Here is a 12,492-nt window from a genome sequence, read left to right on the forward strand (position 1 = left end):
ACACTTTTCGTTTGTCAGAATGTGTGTAACATTGATTTTATTTGTCATCGCTGAATGAGAACGGAAAATATGTGTACAATGTATACAGCATCACTTATTCAGCATAATACTGAAATGTTCATATTGCAAGATATACATGATGTTCAGGTAATCACGTATAAAATTGGCCTTTCCACGTTTTGGTAAATAAAAAAATAAAAAAATAATTGTTTCAGATTCGCAAATTTTCGTTGTAGTTATGATATTTGTGAGGAAACAGTTATACTGAACATTAACCATGCTCTAAAATAGCCATTATATGCATCTTTTGACGATTTATAAACCTGAAAATTATAAAGCGTTGTAACGCGAAACAATTGAGTAATTTGGGGAATTCTGTTTTTGTCGTTATATTTTGTGATTACGAGGATTGCTTAGTAATGCTTACATAAAGTATAAAATACATTATCCATTGTATGAGTACGGCTGGCGATAGACTTTTACTCCAGGGGTCAGTGGTTCGAGCCCAGTTGAGTGTTACTGTTTTTCTTTCTTTAATTTTATTCTTGTTTTATTCTAATTTCAAGCATGCAACTAGTCTCTTGTAAACTTTAGCTTAGCCCTTAGCAATGTTTTGTGCGCGAAAAAATGCTAAATATAGTTTATCAAACATATCGGAATACATTACATTTCAACATTTCATACCATGAAGTTATTTAACTGCTGTGCCCAGTAGTTTAAGACAACTTAAACTGTATGAAATGTTTACAAATTTAAGCAGTCTGGTACCGAAATACAGTGCTCTAACCAGTACACGCGGCGAGTAAAAATAACTGAAAGCTGAGGTAAAAGCGCAAGTTAAAAGCATGCTACAGTGGGGTTAGGGATTTTGTTCCGGGATTAATCTCTTTAGAATCCCTAAAAACTAACCCGTTAATCCGTTTTCACCCCTTTTCATCCGAATGAATCTGCATTAAACCTTTTCCGGTGGTTTTTAGGGGTTAATTGCGGTGAATTAAGCCCTATAAGGGTTGAATGCATCGCAATGGATGAATTAAGCCCTCTAAGGGATGAATTCATCGCAACGCAGCGCAAGGGATGAATTCATCTCTTCAAGCGATTAATTAATCTCTACGCATGCGCAGTCGATGTCAGCGGGGAATACGGATGAAAAGGCGGAGTTAATCACTGCCGTAAACGAGTAGACAACTATTTTTAGATGAGTTTTTAATTGTGTCGGTTTTATTCAGAATACAATTTATTAATTTATTATTTGTACACCAGTGCACATTAATGTTTCATTGGCCATCACGCACTGGTCTATTTGGATCAATTATTTCTTTGGCGATCACCCGGGCAGTACGGCACAAGTTGGATTTTACGTAATATTTGCCGTGCTGCAACAAAGATTCGTGTCATTGCGGCAACCTGTATTTCAGTCAAGTGATAAAGATTACGCATCTTATCGTTATAATCCTGTCTACACATGCGCCGGCACGTGGTGTCACAAGCATACCAGTAAACGCTTTAAATAAAAAATGGGGACATCCAAATTGAAAAGAATGCGTGTGAGCCTGTATCGCAGATTTGAATTCAAAATGACTGTCATATATTATGTATCAAAAATAAGTGAAAGCATAATAACAAAGACCTATCAATATAATAGGTCTTTGATAATAAATATATGTGTTTTCTGTTTGCAGTTCAATCTTAAAATTATAAATTTTATTTGGAAAAGTTTATTAAGAAATAGATTAGTTTAGGAATAAAGAGAACATCGCCGGGACAGTTAAATATCAATAAATCATTTTTTATTCACCTATAGTTTAAAACTTTTTGTGTTAATTTCAAATTGATACTTGATTTAGAAACATACTAACAATTTCAGATTATGGCAAAGGTATACATGAACTGTTCAATAAGAAAGTTTACCACGGCCTGAAATATTTCAAAGTTTATCTCAATTTAAATGTAGAATTTCAGCAGATATTAAGTACAGAAACCTGTACCTGTTTCTGTGTGTATAAGACTAACACAGAATGTACAACATTATTTTTCTCATAAGTACATTGGTATCAACGAGCATTACATAAAATTATCAAGCAAACAACATTAAATTAAAATTAAATAATTTTTAAATAAAATAAAATTAAATTTATTTTCGTTTCATTTGTAATTAATCCATGTATTTACCGTATCGGATTATTAATATACGCCCGCCTCCACCTTCCCCACCTCATCAATAATTTTTAAAACGTACTTGTCAAATAACCTAGGATGGCACTTTAAAAATACATATACTGCAATGCATGAGTCGTAATCTGACGTATTTTTTTTCTCAGTGGGTCAATACTTTCCCATTGTTTGCATTAATTGCCTTGTAATTTTTCATTAAACATATACTGATTTGCACGTCTTTATAACATAAATCAAGATTATTTTATTATCTCGACGCGTTTGATGTCTTTGAATTCATTTATTTCCGAATTAAAACGCATTAACCCCGCTTTTTGGAACTAAGTTCCATTTAAAACACATTTTGGGACCTGACTTCTAAATGATAAACAGCTCTCTCCTATGTTATAAGGTTTTATGTGATTTAACTGTCTTGAATTAATTCCGCATTGGTGCGAATATTTTGGAAAGCATATTCAGTTGAGGAAATCAATAGTATATTTTTTATTAATTGTTATATTATTATTTGTTATTCTTATATGTTTTATCGCGTTCTTAACGCCAACATTTAGTGTGTGTAATATAAGACGTTCGACGGTATTTATCATTTTACTGTAGAATTATAACCAAAAAAAACCTGCCGACAAACTGCATATTAGTTCGGAGACATGAAATTATTTCGAAAGAAAGCAATTAGAGGTTAAATTCTATATGAGCAGGTCTCGCTGCGCACGATTGCTCTCTTACGTCACGTATGTTTTGGACTCTTATGGATCTTGATTAGTACCTAGTGTTTTATATTGCTCAATCTAAATTAAGGTTTGCATGTATATGTACAGCATAGCATGACTCCCAAATGACCAACAGCTCTTTCATAAGAAACACTTATATTGCACCACATACAATGCTATAAAACTATAATATTGAAGTACGCATATAAACTTTATTATAGATAGGTAGGTATCTCGTTTACATATTAAACAGCTGTTGGTCATTTGGGAGTCAAGTCTCCGAACTAACATGCAATACACCCGGTGTTTTTTTTTATTCGGATTAATGCTCCGTTTTATAACCATAATTAATGAACGCCTCAATATTTTCAAAAATTAACACCGGATTAATGTTCACCGACATTGTTTCATATATATTTGATATAAATGATATAAATATTATAGAGCTGAATAAAAAAATACATTAAGCCCTGTTTTCCCGGCACACGCCTGGACATACGCCTTTAAAAACGCTATACCAATTCCAGTACTCGTGCACTTAATTGATTGTAAACAAAGACGGTTGAAATCCGTGCGTGGGATTTTTTCTGTAACCAAGAGCGACGTGTATATATGCGTCGGGTGTCAAAATTCGCATCACCGGATGTAAAATCTATTTTTAACCTGGCTTATCCGCTGCTGTGTGCACCCGCCAATAAGTTTAAAAAAGATTCCGAACCGGTATGTCGATTTATTAACATAACAAGTCTAAGGGTGTATTTTCATTTCAGTCTGAGGCAGCTAAGTTTTCTTGATTATTTTGATTATTTTTTTTAATTCATATTGTTTATATGTATTGTATATTGTCACACTTCCTGGAGAGAACTTCCAGCATAATTATTGAAATTTTGGTATGTTTAAATGTCAGTATTATACTTGTTTGTTTGCTTACGTAATACACGTTTAATTTAAAAATATTATGCTTATTTTACGATAACTTATTATTTCGTTATGGTGTGACTGATAAGATTTTGACGTCGGTTAAAGTAACAATCACGTTCAAACATATCGAATATTTCGTTAAATAAAGCTAACCCATAAAAAAAATCAATGTTCCTTTTAGCAAAATGCAAAATTTCAACGTTAGATGTTGTCTGGTAGAATTGATTAAACGAGATACAAAATGCTCGTTTCTATTTTTTTTGTGGCCACAAATAATTCCATTTATATCTCCCGTGAAATATCCGAACATTTACGGGCGAACACGAGATTGGGTACGGTAAGCGTCGGAAGCATGACGTAGCTCTCATGAATAATCATTATGTGAAATCAAAATGATTTCTGGGTAACTGGAACTTAGCGAATGCGAAAATGGCTTGTATAAATTATGCAAATGAACGCAACCCGAATGAATCCGATCCTGACTCGAAAGCGAAAGTAGATTACATTGTGGAACGATATTTAGATATTTAGATGCTTAAAACTTGCCGAATGCTTGTAATATAACGCTTTTACATCAATGCTACTTGTTTTTAGGGTCTTCCTATTGTAATTAACCATCGTATGGTACTACTTGTTGTCGAATGTTTATATATAGCATAATACAGTAGCCGTATGTATTGGTGAGCGTGATAGTGACTTTAAGTATAGCTGTTAAAATTGTTTCGTCATATGCAGTTAGGGTTGCGTATCCCGCTCGCGCTTTTACCTGAATCATTCATTATTTCCGATTATTGTATGGGGTGTACGTAAAGTCATGTAAACTTCTCTTCATTGGTGGTGGTGGATGAATCTTGCAGATAATAGCAGCTTCTTAAAACAAATTAATGTTTAACAATTCTAAATTTATCATATTTAAGCAACTCAACGTGATTGATGGCCGTTGGGGGCGTCCTGTGTGCACTTTGGGCATCGGCGGGGATCAGTTTATTCAAACCGTAAAGGCCCAGTTTCACTATGACGCCGGCGGAGCCCCGGTGCCTTAGGCATCTTCCGGGATGAACAGTGGCTCTACCGGGTTGAACCGGGGCTTCAACGAGAAAGTTTTAAAATGTTAAATACCTCCGGGATGAACCGGGAGTCTCCGGCAAGGACCGGCAACGACCGGCGTGGCAACGGGAACAAACGGGGCCCATGCGGACCTCGTCATAGCTACGGCAACGCCCTGGTGAATGCCGGCATAGTCCTGATATAGCAACCGTACATAGTTAACCGGCATTCACCGGGGCTCCACCGGGATATTACCGGCGACGACCGGGGTTTAAACCGGGGCGTTGCCGTAGCGTTGATGGGGTCTAATGCCGGTATAGCCCCGGTGAGTGCCGGCGGAGTTACGGTATACCGGGGCTCTGCCGTGACGCTGTCTTTGCTCTACCGGGAAGCTGTCCGCTTTCACCGGGGCTCAACCGGGGCATACCCGGCGACAACCGGGGCTCTGCCGGGGCTTAACCGGGATGAACCGTAGCCAGTCCGGGGTTGACCGGGACTCTGCCGGGCTGTTGACCGGCTTCAACGGGGGCGGCACCGGGAAATAGTGTGACCGCGTTATATAATTTATATTTATCATCCCGGTTCTCGCCGGTCGACCGGCGATAGCAAACCGGGATGGACCGGGGCTCTACCAGCAATAGTGAGACTTGGGCTTAACTCATGATTTTAGTTATATACTTTCCGCCCAATTGTTATAAAAATATTTGTACTTTTTACATGCCATACTTGTGCGCATAAGTATATGCCCTTCATCATTACATATTATCGTTTCGGTTCTTTAGACATCTGAGCAAGGATGTTACCCCGTCTAAAGTCGTCTCGCGATTCATAAACTGAGCGGTGATATTGAGGTCGATCTCCGTTGAAAATGGAACACATACATGTGTCAGAATAATAGTTTTTTTTTGCATTTTTAAGTCCTGTCAATTACAATCAATCACTCCTACTTTGTTTTGGTTATTATTTGAAAACGATAATGATAATGATCTTAATAGGATGATGATGATAAACTATGAGCAAATTGTCACAAGTAACAATGTTACACATTTTGTTTACAGCAAATGTTTGCAGTAAAAAAGTGTGATGATGATCAAAGATTTATAAATAAACAAAGATTAGTGTTATTGAATGTTCACGCCCGGCGACGAGATTTTAATCATCTTATCGTGATAATCTTATCAACACATGCGTAGACATGTGGTGTCACAGACATAACACCCTGTAAGCGTAGTGTATTCAAAATGTTTATTTTTTGCTAATATTGTTTTTACGTTATAAACGAAACTAAAATCAATATATTTGTTTCCTGTTGTAAAGTTTATTCTAAAATTAACACTTTATTTGGAAAATTTAAAACAGAAATTTATCTTTTTATTTTCGGCCATAGCTTTTTAATATTAAATCTAATTGTTTTAACATAGAATGTTAATTTTGAAATATGAAAGTTTTAGGCAAAGGCGGATATGTACTTTTCAGTAAGAAAAACATGCGTCGGTTATGAATATCTCTGAGACCGAACACGCTAAAATAAAAAAAACTTAGCCTTGTACATTTTAAAATACCGTTAAATTTTTATGTTCATGAGAAGTATTTACATGCCTTTAAATACTTTAACTCGGCCTATAATCTCTCAAAGTATTGTTATTTAATACCCACGAAAATATTAAAGTTAAAGACTGGAGATATTGAGATCACTCTTATATTTATTCTTAAATCATTAGTTCCAGAAAGAAATGATGAAGTTTAAGGCAATTGAAAGTTGTACTTGTAAAAAAAGCTAACTCGGCCTAAAATACAATTTTTACGTTTCATTACATAATATTGGTTCAGAGACTGATACGGTTTCAAATCTATTATGTTTTGTTTAAAATCACGTTAAATTTATCAACGCTGCTTCAAATATCGGAACTTGTTCATGATTAAAATGTTTTCAGTTCTATTGTGCGAAGTAATGACATGTTGTGTATTGGAATCAAGCGGGCAGACACGATGCAGTAGCAAATGATAAAGGCAGATAACATAGTGAGACTAGCGTCTGCTCGATTGATGTCACGTGATATTGATTTCGTTTTCGTTGCGCGCATTCCGGATACTTTCTAGTTGTCCGAATTGATGTTTCCAATCTTTGTTTATTTATAGATCGTCGCTTTAATACATTTAAGTACTGCGCATGCGCAGTCATAGCAAAAGCTCACTTTCTAAACTCCGCCTTTTAAGCCGCACGCATGCGCAGAGTGCTAGCTTCCCAAACAATCCCAAATAATCCGTTTTCAACCTAAAAAATTCCTACAAGGGATTGTTAGAGATTAATCCCCAAAAATTTTCATCCCTAAGCAACCCCTAATTAAGGTCGCCGTGGTGTAATGGATATGGTGTCCGCCTAGCGACCGGGAGGTCACGGGTTCGATCCCCGCTGTGGGAGCGTTCTTTCGATCTCCCATATAGACACCAAGTACTGGTTCTAGGCCCAGGAAACGGACTCGAGAGCATTTCAAATAAGTAGGAATTACTTTCTATGCAATCGAGCTAAAATAAATAGGTTTAAACTAAACCCTAATTTGCGTAACAAAATCCCTAACCCCACTGTATAACCTGTCTATATCGTGTATAGCGTGCATGATAAAGAGTTTCCTATCATGTGTAGCGTGCATGTTACAAGTATGTCATATCATGTACAGCATGCATGCTACAAGTATGTCATATCATGTATAGCATGCAGGCTACAAGTATGTCATATCATGTATAGCATGCATACTACAAGTATGTCAGCTCATGTATAGCATGCATGCTACAAGAGTGTCATATCATGTATAGTGTGCATGCTACAAGAGTATCATAATTATCATGTATAGCTTGTATGCTACAAGTATGTCATATCATGTATTGCGTGCATGCTACAAGTATGTCATATCATGTATAGTGTGCATACTACAAGTATGTCATATCATGTATAGTGTGCATGCTACAAGTATGTCATACCGTGTAAAGCGTGCATGCTAAAAGTGCTATAGCATGTAACGTGTGGATGATAAAAGAGTATCATATCATGAAAAGCGTGCATGCTACATCAATAGCATATACAGCACGGCATGCATGGTACAAGTATGTACTTTCGAGTACAGCGTGCGTGCTACAAGTGTGTCATATCATGTAAAGCGTGAATGCTACACTTACGTCAGATTATGTATAGTGTTCATGCTACAAGTGTGTCATATCATGTAAAGCGTGAATGCTACACTTACGTCAGATTATGTATTAGTATAGTGTGCGTGCTACAAGTGTGTCATATCATGTAAAGCGTGAATGCTACAATTACGTCAAATTATGTATAGTGAGCGTGCTACAAGTGTGTCATATCATGTAAAGCGTGAATGCTACACTTACGTAAGATTATGTATAGTGTGAATGCTTCAATTATGTCACATCATGTATAGCGTGCATGCTACACCTATGTCAGATCATGTATAGCGTGCATGCTGCAATAGTGTCCTATCATGTAAAGCTTGAATGCCACAAAAGTGTCCTATCATGTTATGCTTTAATGCTACACGTGTGTTATTTCACCTATAGAGTACATGCTAAAAGTATGTAACACTATGTATAACATGCATGCTACATGTACGTCATATCTTGTACAGCGTGTATGCTACAAGTCGGTCATATAAAGTACAATGAGCATACTACAAGGATGCTTAAAAAGGCATAGCATGCGTGCTACAATTATGTTTTATCATGTATAGCGTGTATACTGCACGTACGTCATATCATGTATAGCGTGCTTGCTACAAGGGGTTCGTATTATGTGTAGCGTCATACCTACATGTAAAGCGTCCATTGTGAAAGTTATCTATAGCATGCAAATTGTGCATGTATCCAGCTTGTTTAATAAATCAAGCGTCAATGCTGCAAATGTGTTATATAATGTAAAGCGTTCATGGTATAAGTGTGTTATAACATGTAAAGCGTGAATTCTACAAGTTTGCTATCGTATATATAATTATAAAGTTGAAAATGTGTTATACCACGAATCCCGCGCATTATTATAGTATGTCATTTCATGTACAGCTGGAGATCAACGAAATAAAATGAATGGTTATTCATCAGCGATATCATATATTAGATGCTGATTTAGAAAGAAAACAACGTGCCGACCAGCAGACCGGTTACTGAAGCATTATGTTTAGGAGATGGTTCGTTTTAATTTGAAACATGTGTCATTTTATTTGTTACATAACAGGATTTAAGACACAATAAAACACCACGGTATCTTATTGTTTCGATAGCATTTTGTGGCGAATGTTCGGGTTTGATAAAACTTCAGCAAACAATATATTAATGTTTATTGCTGAAAAAAAAGCTGAATGTTGCTGTTAAAATGCTGTGCATTTAGCAAGAAGACACACAGTTAAGTACGTGTATGCATACGAGTATACGTATGTTTTTAACGAGATTTTAAGTCGCGTTTTCACAGAAACTGGTTGACCTGCGTATGTGGAAGCGTTTCTTGAAATTGAATTATAAAGTATAATATATAAACTATTGATGGCACGAACAACATTCATAGAAAGTAATAACTTTCACGTCATGAACTACATACATAGCGTTTTCGTATAATACTTAAAGTGTAATAACTCAGCATGCAAAGTTTGAAACTAAATGTATTTCAGTAAACAGGCCATTTGTTACAAACGAGTGCAGATAGTATGTTTTTTAAGTACAGTTGTGATCAACGTAGACATTCAAAAATTCCACTTTATACGTTTGGAAACAATTATTAAAGACACATTAACGGTATGTTTGCTTAAGTTTTGTTTTCAAACTATACGAAATCTATTGATACGGATGTATTTTAATAATTGGTGTTTGATATATAGGAGATAACGCTTTATTGCACTAGCGATAAGAATAAGTGTGGTGCAAGTGTGTTAAATCATGAAAAGCGTATATTCAACAAGTGTGCTATCGCATATATAACTTGACCGTGAACAAAGTGTTATATCACGAAGTCCGCGAATTATATAAATCTGTCATATCACGTATAGCATGAGATCAACGAAATAAAATGCAAGGTTATCCATCAGCGATATCATATATAAGATGCTGTTTTAGAAAGAAGCATAACGGCCGGACGACCGGTTTCTGTAGCATTATAGCAGTGTATCTTATTGTCTTGAAAACATCGAAAACATTTTTATGGAAAGTGCAAAAATGTGATAAGACATCATCAATGAACTGATGGAAAAAAACAAAAACAATGCTGAATGTTGCTGTTGTGAAATATGATGGACATGTAGCCAGAAGGCACACATTTAAGTAAATGTATGTTGTTGTTATCTGGTGAGTGACATTGTACTTGAAGACATATCCGATATTTTTAACGAGATTTTAAGTCGCGTATTGTTTTATGTAGCATAACAATGTAGTTTGATTAACATTATAACACTGGACCGGGTACTGGTTGACTTGACTATGGGTAACCGTTCATCGAAATTGAATTATATAAAATATTGATGGCATTAACACCATGCATATAAAGTAATAACTTGCATGCTATGAACTACATCAAACGCATTTGATTGTACTACTTCATTTAAAGTGACATCATTCGGCATGCCACGTTTGAAATTAAAGCTATTTTGATATTTGGGACATTTGTTACAAAAGATTGCAGATAGTAGAGTTTTCTCTGAATATATTTGATAAGCGTAGACTTACAAATATGTCAGTTTAAACGGTCGAAACTACGTTATAAAAGATTCACATTTACGGTATGTTTGATTTACTCATGTTTCCAAACATTTCAGTTGATACGGACGTTTTTAAAAATCTTTTTGTTTCATATATAAGAAATCATATACACCGTACTGTGTCAATCTCATTAAAGGTATATGAGGTATGAACATGTAACATTTCTGCTTGCAATATCACTTTCGATACGTATTGAACAAAATATAATCTAATTCTTGATTCTTAAAATTACCTGTGATAAAGTCAAATCAGGGTCATGTTTGACAAACAACGAAATTAAAAGGACAAATCCTAGAAAAAAAAACTTGTAAGCAATCTAGACGCCACATTAATTAATAAATCGTTATGAACATTATTAATAAGAATATCTTGCCAATTTATTAAAACATGTGGAATCTGGGTCAAGTATGTCGCAAAACCAGGTCAACCGTTAAAATATCAAACATTCTTACCGCTCAAGAAGCAGCATTCATAACTCAGTCTTGAGAACACTTTTTTAGACTGTAATCTTGATGTAGGACAAGCTCGTAACTGGGTAATATGCGTCCAATGATAAGTTACCGGATCAAATCTTTTAAACACTTAAAAACACTCTTGCTTATGCCTTACTTATTACACAATCTTGATGAAACATTGTTCACATTTTTATATTGATAATATTAAATCATTGTTTTAATTTGGGTTAATTCAGGTAAACCCTAATGGCTATAATCAAGTTAAGCTTTGAAGGCTATTATGACCCTTTTGTTTTTACTACTGTTGTATCAATCAAAACATAACAAGTTACACACTTATTAGCGAGTACGTATGCTTTATTCGTATCTAAAGCATCAACTAATACAACACATAATTATGCACGATAGTAATTTCCCGTAACCAACAATACCATAGAACGTATGCATGCTAAACAGTATAATGCTAAAACATTAAAATTATATATACCTTACAGTTTTGCCCAGTTGGTCATTACATATTTAATATGACATATTATAAAATGTATTGATATACTAAACGAAACATTAATCAATTTAATAGATAGACTATATCTTTTAAACAATATCAATCTAAATCAGGAAGATTTGTATCATTATTGAAGACCATTGTTTCTAATCCAATCCAAAGTAAATGTCAGACTTTTTAAATTTCATTGTCAATGTTGTTCTTAATGCACAGTGTTGGCTTAGGAGACAAATAATTGCCAAATTGGAGTAATCCATGTAGAAAAAATGATCTTATATACTGAATATAACAACACAATCGTTCCAGTCGGATGAATGTTATTAATACACGTTTTATAGAAGTAAAAGAACATTGTTCAATTTTTTTATGATTTCTTAAATTTTATTTAGAAACGTATTGAATCGGTATTAAGTATAAATGCATATTAAAACGCAATACAATAAATAAATAAATTGTTTGCGCATTTAAAAATATGAACAATGAAAAGACATCAAATATAGTCCCAAAGTCACTAATCTAGGATGTTTTTAAAGCCGAATTAATAAACAAATAATGTCTTTAGAAATATCAGTATGACGTTATTTTACATGAATATGTACATAGTTTAATCTGTATTAAGCAATATTCAACGATGCATTTTAACAACAAAAGATATGTACATGTATTAACGAAAATTGTATCCTATTTATAAGAAACTATTTTCTGCATATTATTAACTCTCTATTTATAAAACAAATTCTGATTAAAATGTAATGCATATAAAGCACTAAGAAAGTATGTGATTAATAAAACATATATTTGCAAAGATAGGAACACCTTTGAGAATAAGTAAGAACCGATAGTTTCCCATTTACAAAGCTGTTAATCTTGAATAATTTTTTTGTTAACAAACAATCCTATCTAAAATAGAATTTGTATTTAGACAAAAAAC

The sequence above is a fragment of the Dreissena polymorpha genome, chromosome 14 (assembly GCF_020536995.1).
Source record: "Dreissena polymorpha isolate Duluth1 chromosome 14, UMN_Dpol_1.0, whole genome shotgun sequence".
NCBI classification, from domain to species: domain Eukaryota; kingdom Metazoa; phylum Mollusca; class Bivalvia; order Myida; family Dreissenidae; genus Dreissena; species Dreissena polymorpha.